This window comes from Eleutherodactylus coqui, chromosome 4, assembly GCF_035609145.1.
Source record: "Eleutherodactylus coqui strain aEleCoq1 chromosome 4, aEleCoq1.hap1, whole genome shotgun sequence".
Lineage (NCBI taxonomy): Eukaryota > Metazoa > Chordata > Amphibia > Anura > Eleutherodactylidae > Eleutherodactylus > Eleutherodactylus coqui.
In genome coordinates, this window is record NC_089840.1 from 146,943,830 (window position 1) to 146,953,339 (window position 9,510).

The following is a 9,510-nucleotide window of genomic DNA, read 5'->3' on the forward strand; positions in this document are numbered from 1 at the left end:
TATATAGCAGCAGAGCAGATAGTAGCCGACACTGATTGATTTTAGAAATTTGTCTCCAATCTTTCCCATAGCCATCCGGTAGAATTTCTGGGACACCCGGCAACTCCATGCAGTGTCACATAAGGCTACAGCAGAATGGAACATGCAGTTTCCACTGGTTGCGTCTACGACATTGCAGTGATCCACCTGCAACAGTCGTGATCACTGCAATGTCGTATAACTCATAAACGACCCTTCTCCACTACCTGATTGAGAACCGGATGGTGGCGAGTACAAGACAGAGGTAGTGTGTTGCGATGTTTGATGCAAAGGGCTGCTCATCTTTGACAGAAACGATGGTTGGGAAGGGGACCCGCCCGTCACCGTGTCAGTGTAGCCAGTGTCTTGAGAGACATACTGAATGGGGTATCCCGGCGTCCTAGAAACCCTGCCCGGTTGGTCAGGGAAAGATTGGGGTGGAGACAACATGCGGGTAGATGGTGGCGCAGCAAAGGCTGCATTTTTCATAGCCCTAATAATGTCACAGCTATCGGCAATGGGCCTTGGAGCCGCAAAAACCACAAGAACTGCGTAAATTATGGGCGCTATAGCCCACTGACGCTCCGAGGTAAGTTCACGAATGCGTACTGCCACGGCGGCACCCATTGTCTCCCGCTGACCCTCGGTGTCAGCGCCGCGCAACATCTCCAGCGCTTCTTGGGCGGCATCCGGCTCATTATTTTTCCGCCGCAGCCGAGCAGCAACGTTGCAGCTCGTCCGCTCGGAATTGACCTCCCTGCTAGTGCTTGCTCTGCTGCCAGTACTGCTGCTACGCGAGACATTTTGGTCCCCCACTTCTGGTGTAACTGAAATGGGGTCCAAATCTGGCGTGCTCAGCTGGCTGTCGTCCAAGGTTGGGGTACCTTCTCGTGGCTCAGCATCCTGCGACTTCTGTTCCGGCCCTTCTGTGTCGCCTGAACTGTGGACGCTCGTGGCTGGTGCTGCCGTGACGTTCCCGCTGGATCTGTGGACGAAACAAGAGTACAGTTTAGAGACGTACAACCCAAACTTCAAAGTCTGTGATGCAAAGCAGTAAGCCGGAAGAAAAATTAAACTTACGGACGCAATTCTCTACTGGTCCTGAGGAAGAGCAATGCGTCCTGGTGTGGACACTTTTTCTTGGACGGGGAAGAGCCACTTTTTTCGCAGTCCTTTTCGTGTTTTTTGAAATCGTCCTGTACAGACCACCAGCGATTCTTCACATCTTTAACTGCAAAATAAAAGATGCGTTTTTAAAGAAGTCTGCAAAACAATGTAATCCACCTACCGCTGCAATAAAGAGTGTGGTTAAATACAGGACAGCGTAAGTACATCAAAGAAATGGCACCGAAAACGTGACAACTAGCAGTGTCAACTTACGGATCTCACTTTGAAGGGCAGCACTTGCAGAGTCCCAATCGGGATACATTCCGGAACAGACCGCAATCCAGGCGTCCGCCTTTACGTCCCGGTCGCTGTAGCCCGGCTCGGCTGGGTCCCAAATCTGAGGCTTGCTTTCAATCTACAAGGAAGAGAGAAAACAACAAGTTAGATTGCATTCTGAGTGGGATGGAAATGGTAGTGGCAGCTGGCAATTTACTCACCAAGTGTATCATCCTGCCGACGTTGATCCCCATCCTTAGGTACCACGCCATAGCACAGAAAGAGTGAGGACTGTCCGATTGTAATTGACTTGTCGGCTGGAGACAGTGTATGTCCTGCTGTGAAAAATCAGAAAATAATTCAATTTCAGCGGATACACGACATGCTAATGGGGCACTAGAGCACAATAGGAAGTCGCCAAAAAGAACGACGACGCTCACATACAAACGAGTGCCATACCAAAGGGTGAGCAATTTAATAAAAGCCAATGTGCAAAAAATGTTGGCAGCTTCATCAATGCGACACAGGGGGAGCGATGCAAAACCTGAAATTGTGCGACTAAACGGGGGCTTCGCCTGTGCAAAGGAAGGCCATGCAACAGGGGGGGTGGCCATGCAAGGGAGGAAATGCGCTACTTAACGGCGACCGTGCCCCTGCAAAGGAAGGCCATGCAACAGGGGAGCAATGCAAGGGAGGAAATGAGCGACTACACGGGGTATCAATGCAAAAAAAGGAGCACGCAAAAATAACTAAGAGCGCGATGCTGCAAGTAGAGCCCACAAAAAGGTGGGGTGGAGCAGAGCGGGGGTGGAGCACAACCAAGATGGGGATGCATTACCTTTTTCGGCCGTGGTGGAAGATTGTGCCGGTGCTGCTGCCGCCGCTGCTGGTGGTGCTTCCGCTGCCGGTGGTGGTAGTGGTGGTGGTCCAGCTGGTGGTCCCGCTGGGTGTTGTTGTGCCGCTGCCGGTGGTGGGCTAGCTGCTGGGGGTTGTGGTGGTGGCCCTGCTGTCGGTGGTGGTAGGCAAGCTGCTGGTGCCGCTTGTGGTTGTGGTGGCGCCGCTGCTGGCGGTGGTGGTAGCGGTGGTGGGCAAGCTGCTGGTCCCGCTGTGGGTTGTGGTGTTGCTACTGCTGGTGGTGGTGGGCCAGCTGGTGGTCCCGCTGTGGGTTGTGGTGGTGCCGCTGCTGGCAGTGGTAGCGGTGGTGGGCCAGCTGGTGGTCCCGCTGTGGGTTGTGGTGGTGCCGCTGCTGGCGGTGGTGGGCAAGCTACCTGTCCCTCTGGGGGGGTTTGGTGCCACTAGGGGTTGTGGTGGTGCTGCTGCTGGCGGTGGTGGTAGCGGTGGTGGGCCAGCTGGTGGTCCCGCCGGTGGGTTGTGGTTCCGCTGCTGGTGGTGGTAGCGGTGGTGGGCCAGCTGGTGGTCCCGCTGTGGGTTGTGGTTCCGCTGCCGCTGGTGGTAGCGGTGGTGTGCCAGCTGGTGGTTCCTCTGGGGGGTGTGGTGCCGCTAGGGGTTGTGGTGGTCCTGCTGCTGGCGGTGGTGGTAGCGTTGGTGGGCCAGCTGGTGGTCCCGCCGGTGGGTTGTGGTGGTGCCGCTGCTGGCGTTGGTGGGCAAGCTACCTGTGCCTCTGGGGGGGTGTGGTGCCACTAGGGGTTGTGGTGGTGCTGCTGCTGGCGGTGGTGGTAGCGGTGGTGGGCCAGCTGGTGGTCCCGCCGGTGGGTTGTGGTTCCGCTGCCGGTGGTGGTAGCGGTGGTGGGCCAGCTGGTGGTCCCGCTGTGGGTTGTGGTTCCGCTGCCAGTGGTGGTAGCGGTGGTGTGCCAGCTGGTGGTCCCGCTGTGGGTTGTGGTTCCGCTGCTGGTGGTGGTTGCGGTGGTGTGGTGCCGCTAGGGGTTGTGGTGGTGCTGCTGCTGGCGGTGGTGGGCCAGCTAGTGGTTCCGCTGTGGGTTGTGTTTTCGCTGCCGGTGGTGGGCAAGCTGCTGGTGCTGCGTGGGTTTGTGGTGTCGCCACTGCTGGTGGTGGTTGTGCTGGTGGGCCAGCTGGGGGTTGTGGTGCCACCGCTGCTGGCTGGGGTTTTCCCACTACTGGCTGTGGTTGTGCTGGTGGGCCGGCTGGGGCCTGTGGTGCCGCTGGGGGTTGTGGTGCCGCCGCTGCTGGCGGTGGTTTTCCCGACACTGGGCGTGGTCCCGCTGGGGGTTGTAGTGCCGCTGCCGGTGGTAGTGGCGGTGGGCAAGCTGGTGGTTCCGCTGGGGGTTGTGGACCCGCTGGGGGTTGTGGTGCCGCTGCCGGTGGTGGTAGTGGCGGTGGGCAAGCTGGTGGTTCCGCTGGGGGTGGTAGACCCACTGGGGGTTGTGGTGCCGCCGATGGTTTTCCCTGCCACTGGTGGGGTAGGGATGTTCCTGCCTCTAACCCAGTATTTTCCCCTGGGCGTCGGTGGTGTCCCTACCGGTGGTGGTCGTAGTGTTGCTGGTGGTGCCAATGGGGGTTCTGGTGCCGCTGGGGGTGGTGGTGCTGCCGGCAGAGCTCCTGCTCCCTGCTTTCTCGCTGCACAATGTCCAGGCTGAAATGGTGCCAGGCACCTAAAATGGCCGCTGTACCACTTCCTGTGAACAAACTTTATTGCCTCTCTTTTCTCATGCAAACAATCTGCTGCGGAACCGCTTTGAAAAACCGCGGCAAAACAAGCAATTGCGGATTTCATAGCGATTTTAGCTGCGTTCATGGGGGCCTATGGAAAAAAAGCGCTGCGGAAAGGTCGAGAGAATGGACATGCTGCATCTTTCAAAACCACGACGCAGTTGCATATCCGCACTACGGCTCTGCGGAAAATTATACGCCCTGTGAGAACGGCATTTTGGCCAAACACATTTGCACTGCATTGCACTGCAAACGCAACGGAATGGCCGCAATGCGGATATGCAATCCGCGGCAAATAAGCAGTAAATCCGCCCTGTGTGAATCCAGCCTTATACTGAACGAGAAGCCCACGATCCAGGGATAGTTTTTATGCTGGTGAAAGTGAGTGATAACTAACGCCAAATGAGCACTTTTTTTGCATTTATACTGCACAATTGTAGCTCAAGTTCATTTGTTTTGAGTGATAATCAGTACATGTAAATGGACCATAACCCAGGACACAGCGGTCTTCCCTCCACAGTCGTCCATCTCATTTTGCAATGTATGTGCAATCCTACAAATTGGGCTCACAAGGCGCTAAGTAGGGAAATAACGATTCTTTCTGTAAGTGCAACTAATAAGGCCGTATTTACACAGGCAAGTTTTACGCACAAATTCAGTCTGATAACGAAATGGATGGAACTCATACATGAAAATAACACATTTATTTCAATGTGTTTATTTACATGAGCAATTTTTGCTTCCTATGGGAGGAATAAAAAATTACATTACACGCACATGTAAATACAAGTTTCATATGAGTGTGATGCGATTTTTCTGTTTTCACTGAAACAGCATGCGATTTTCACATGACGGAAAGTATAGTGATGCAATGCGTTTGTCTTGTGAAACACATCACAGGAAAAATCGCCAGTTTCCAAGGGTGGTATTGGTCCGAGTTTCTTAGGCCAATATTGCACTCACCCATTTAATACGACCTAACATTGTTTACAGAGGGGTGGGAATATGAGCCTCCAACCGCTGCTTTATATCCTGTTCAGATTTTTACAAAAGCATCCGCTCGTTTCTGAGAGTTGACTTTGATCTCCCTTGTCAGATTTTTTGGGTTTTCAGAAGAACTCTTATACATGCGAATATCAGTGTATTAATATGCATATAGTCGGGCATCTTCAAATCATCAAGCATAAGCTCAGATGGAAACATGACTTATTCATTGGCTCCTGCGTTCTATTCCTCCAGACCTCCTTCCACGCCGCACTTCTGCCATATTCCCTTGATCTTTTTCATTTCTCTCCCTCCACCTCCCTTTTAGAGAAGCTGCAATTTGCTGTTGACGTTTGAGAAATTACAATGCTAGGAGTTGGGCTCTGACATGCAGCCTGGAATATCCCCAGCTGTTTTCCAATCCCTCATTCCCTTTTGCACCACTTAACCCTTTATTAACTAACAAACTTTCTGTTATCATGAATTCTATGTTCATAAATGCTATAAAACTCAAATGAATATTAAAATCTAATAGATAAATATGTTTCTTCTCTTTGAATTGACAATGTTTAATAATAAGAACCTTTATGTATACAGTATATTGCATGTATATTAGGCAGCACTTCACATTACTTTACAAAAGATTTAGAACTTCCAACAAATGAGTTAAATATGAAGATGCATATGAGCCATGGCTGCAACAAATACAGTAATAGAAACACATGCCTGAGCACTCACACACATTCAATATCTGTTTATACTAGCCACTAGGGATGAGCGAGTATACTCGCTAAAGCACTACTTGTTCGAGTAATGTGCTTTAGCCGAGTATCTCCCTGCTCGTCCCTGAAGATTCGGGGGCCGGGGCGGGGAGCGGCGGGGGAGAGCGGGGAGGAACGGAGGGGAGATCTCTCTCTCCCCCCCACCCCCGCTCTCCCCTGCTCCCCGCTGCGACTCACCTGTTAGCTGCAGCGGCTCCCGAATTTTCAGGGACGAGCAGGGAGATACTCGGCTAAAGCACATTACTCGAGCGAGTAGTGCTTTAGCGAGTATACTCATCCTTACTAGCCACACAAAAATGCAATGCTCTTAGGCGGTTGGACTCACATGCTTTGATAAAAATCTGTGCTATTAAATGGGTACCCAACTCTAAAAGACACCTCTCTTTGGGACTAAAGCCTCCATTGGGAAAGCTGGATACCTGCTTATATGCATTTATTAAGCTACTGTGAAAACCAGGATTAGACTGTGTTCACACTGTTCTCTCTGAGGTGGCTAGACTTGGCATTACAGGCAAAATCTCCAGTTACTTTAATGGAAACTTTGGCTGCAGTATCAAGCCTAGCCACTGCCTAAACAACTGAGCTGGATTCCACTGTAGATCACACGGGTGTATTCCTGCAGCGCCCGGCCAGCCAATATAGCACCAGACGCTTTTACGCCGGCCAGGAAAGATAGTCCTGGAACTATGTTTCTGGCCGGAATACGTCGGCCGCTGCATAGACTCCTATGGGAGCCTATGACAGCAGCCGGAGAAGGGAGTTTAGCATTGTGACTGCTAAACTCTGACGCCCTTTCCTCCTACTCTTCGCCCCTTGCCAGCTGTTTGCAATGGGAGGGGCAGGATGGGGGTGGAGCTAGCTGCTAAGCTTCCGCCCCATCACGTCCCCTCTCATTGATGGCCCGGGTGCGGTGAGTATAAGCCGGGCTCGGAATACCGTCGGGTGGAGAGAGTTTATCTCTGCTAAACTCCCTCCCCTCTCTACTTCTTGCCAGCTGTCAGCAAAGGGAGGGGGCAGGCCGGGAAGTAGTGTGTTAAACTCCCGCCCTGTCCCGCCCCTCCCTTTGCCAACAGCCAGCATGGGGCGGAGAGGGAGAGGGAAGTGGGAGTTTAGCAGAGCCTCAGATTGGCGATTTTTTGGGGGGCCTAAAATTGGCTCTGCTAAACTCCCTCCGCCTCTCTGACCCTTGCTGGGTGTCGGAAAAGGTAGGGGGCGGGAGATTAGCATACTAGCTCTGGTAAGCTCCCACCCTGTCCTGCCCCCTCCACTTGTGGGCAGTCAGCAACAGGCAGAGAGGGGGCAGGAGTTTAACACACTAGCTCCTGCCCCGTCCCACCCACTTCCTTTGCTGGCAGCTGGCAAGGGGCGGAGAGGGGAAGGGAAGGGGGAGTGAGTTTGGCAGAGCTAAAGTCTCTCTTCCTGTCCCTCCTGCATTCTTAAGCATAAGCACTTCATTTAACATTCTAAAACCCAATATAGAAGAATTAAAGCAACCATAAACCCATGTTGCAAGTGTATTACTGCAGATTTAGGCCTCCTTCACATGACCGTATGCATTTTTACGTTCGCCCGAACGCACCGTTTAATCGCATGAATGAAGATTTGACGCAATCGAGTCCTGATCTTTATTCGTATATTTCATGCGAGTCACACGGGACGCTGCTGCGTATATGCCAAAAAAATACGCAAAATCAATGAAAACTCATCATGTGCCCCTAAACAACTTTTGATGCGACCCATGATCCTATTTGCCTTGGAAGCAGCTGCCTGACACTGGTTGCTTAAGTTAAGCTTACAGGTAGCTGAAATCCCCAAGTTCTTACATGTCAGGGTTCCCCAGTGGCTTCCCATTCAGTGTGTAATGGTGACATGTATTTCCTGCCCATGTGCGGAACCTTTTATCGTGTTGAAACCTCATTTACCACTTTTCTGCCCCCAACTTATCCAGATCCTCTTCCAACCACATTCTGCCCTCTCTTGTGTTAATATCTTTACATAGTTTTGTATCATCTGCAAATATTGCTAATTTACTGTACAATCCTTCTACCAGGTCATTAATAAATATATTAATAAGAATAGGGCCCAGGTGCTAACACCTGTGGTACCCCACTAGTAACGATAACTCCTCTAATACTGCCCCCAGTGGTACCGCTCTAGTAATGGTGACCCACAATTTTACCCACAATAGAAGTATGATTTACTGGCCTGATTTACTGGTTCATGTTTTGCCCTCTTTTTGAATATTTGCATCACATTTGCTATATGTCAATCCAGTGGAACAGACCCCGTCACTATAGAGTCCCTAAATATAAGAAACAACAGTCTGTCTATCCCATTGCTTAATTCCCTTAGAACTCGGGAGTGTAGAACCTTTTTAAGGTTGCTCTACACTTCTTCCTGGGTTAAACTAGTGAAATTTAGTGGATAGTTTACTTTATTACTCTGCATCTCATATGACATTTCATTTTTCTCTGTAAATACGCTGGAGAAAAAACTAGCTAATAGATTTGTTTTTTCCTAATCACCCTCTAGAATTTTTCCCTCATTGTTTATTAAAGAGCCAACACTTTCAGTATTAATTTTTATATAGTTTTATAGGTTTTTAGTGCTTCTTCGCTGCCTTCTTGTCTTAGTAGTATAAATGCTTTCTTTTTGTTGTTTATTGTTCTCTTTTAGAGATGAGCGAACACCAAAATGTTCGGGTGTTCGTTATTCGTAACGAACTTCCCGTGATGCTCGAGGGTTCGTTTCGAACAACGAACCCCATTGAAGTCAATGGGCGACCAGAACATTTTTGTATTTCGCCGATGCTCGCTAAGGTTTTCATGTGTGAAAATCTGGGCAATTCAGGAAAGTGATGGGAATGACATAGTGACGGATAGGGCAGGCGAGGGGCTACATGTTGGGCTGCATCTCAAGTTCACAGGTCCCACTATTAAGCCACAATAGCGGCAAGAGTGGGCCCCCCCCCCCTCCCAACAACTTTTACTTCTGAAAAGCGCTCATTAGCATGGCATACCTTTGCTAAGCACCACACTACCTCCAACAAAGCACAATCACTGCCTGCATGACACTCCACTGCCACTTCTCCTGAGTTACATGCTGCCCAACCGCACCCCCTCCCCCCCACAGCGCACACCAAACTGTCCCTGCGCAGCCTTCAGCTGCCCTCATGCCACACCACCCTCATGTCTATTTAGAAGTGCGTCTGCCACGACGAGGGACCGCAGGCACACACTGCACAGGGTTGGCACGGCTAGGTAGCGACCCTCTTTAATAGGGGCGGGGCGATAGCCCACAATGCTGTACAGAAGCAATGAGAAATACAATCCTGTGCCACCGCCATCAGGAGCTGCACACGTGGGCATAGCAATGGGGAACCTATGTGCCACACACTATTCATTCTGTCAAGGTGTCTGCATGCCCCAGTCAGACTGGTTATATGCACCTTAACAGTAACCGCGTTGGTGGTAATGTGGTGGTGACTGCGGACCTAGTACCACGGTTGTATTTTGTTGGTTTTCGGAATGTGGCCAGGATTAAGTGGGCCGTGGCGGGGGGATGGTGGGGGGGCTCTCTTGTAGTGTCGGTAAAGGTGAAATTCTTGGACTGCCGCCAGATGAACCAATGCAAAGGCATTTGCCAACAATGTTTTCCCTGTTGGAGGAGGAGGGGGATGTTTTTGAGGCACTACGTGTCCTCTCCACGTGTCCGT

General features: G+C 51.1%; 1 long non-coding RNA gene across 1 annotated transcript; it reads right to left on the bottom strand.

Moving 5' to 3' along the window:
* Window positions 1–725: 725 nt before the first annotated feature.
* Window positions 726–1,426, bottom strand: LOC136624758 (uncharacterized). Its single transcript, XR_010792421.1, has 3 exons — window positions 1,399–1,426; window positions 1,099–1,249; window positions 726–1,003 (listed from the first exon to the last, which is right to left on the bottom strand). It is a non-coding gene; the product is annotated as an uncharacterized lncRNA (long non-coding RNA).
* Window positions 1,427–9,510: the final 8,084 nt, after the last annotated feature.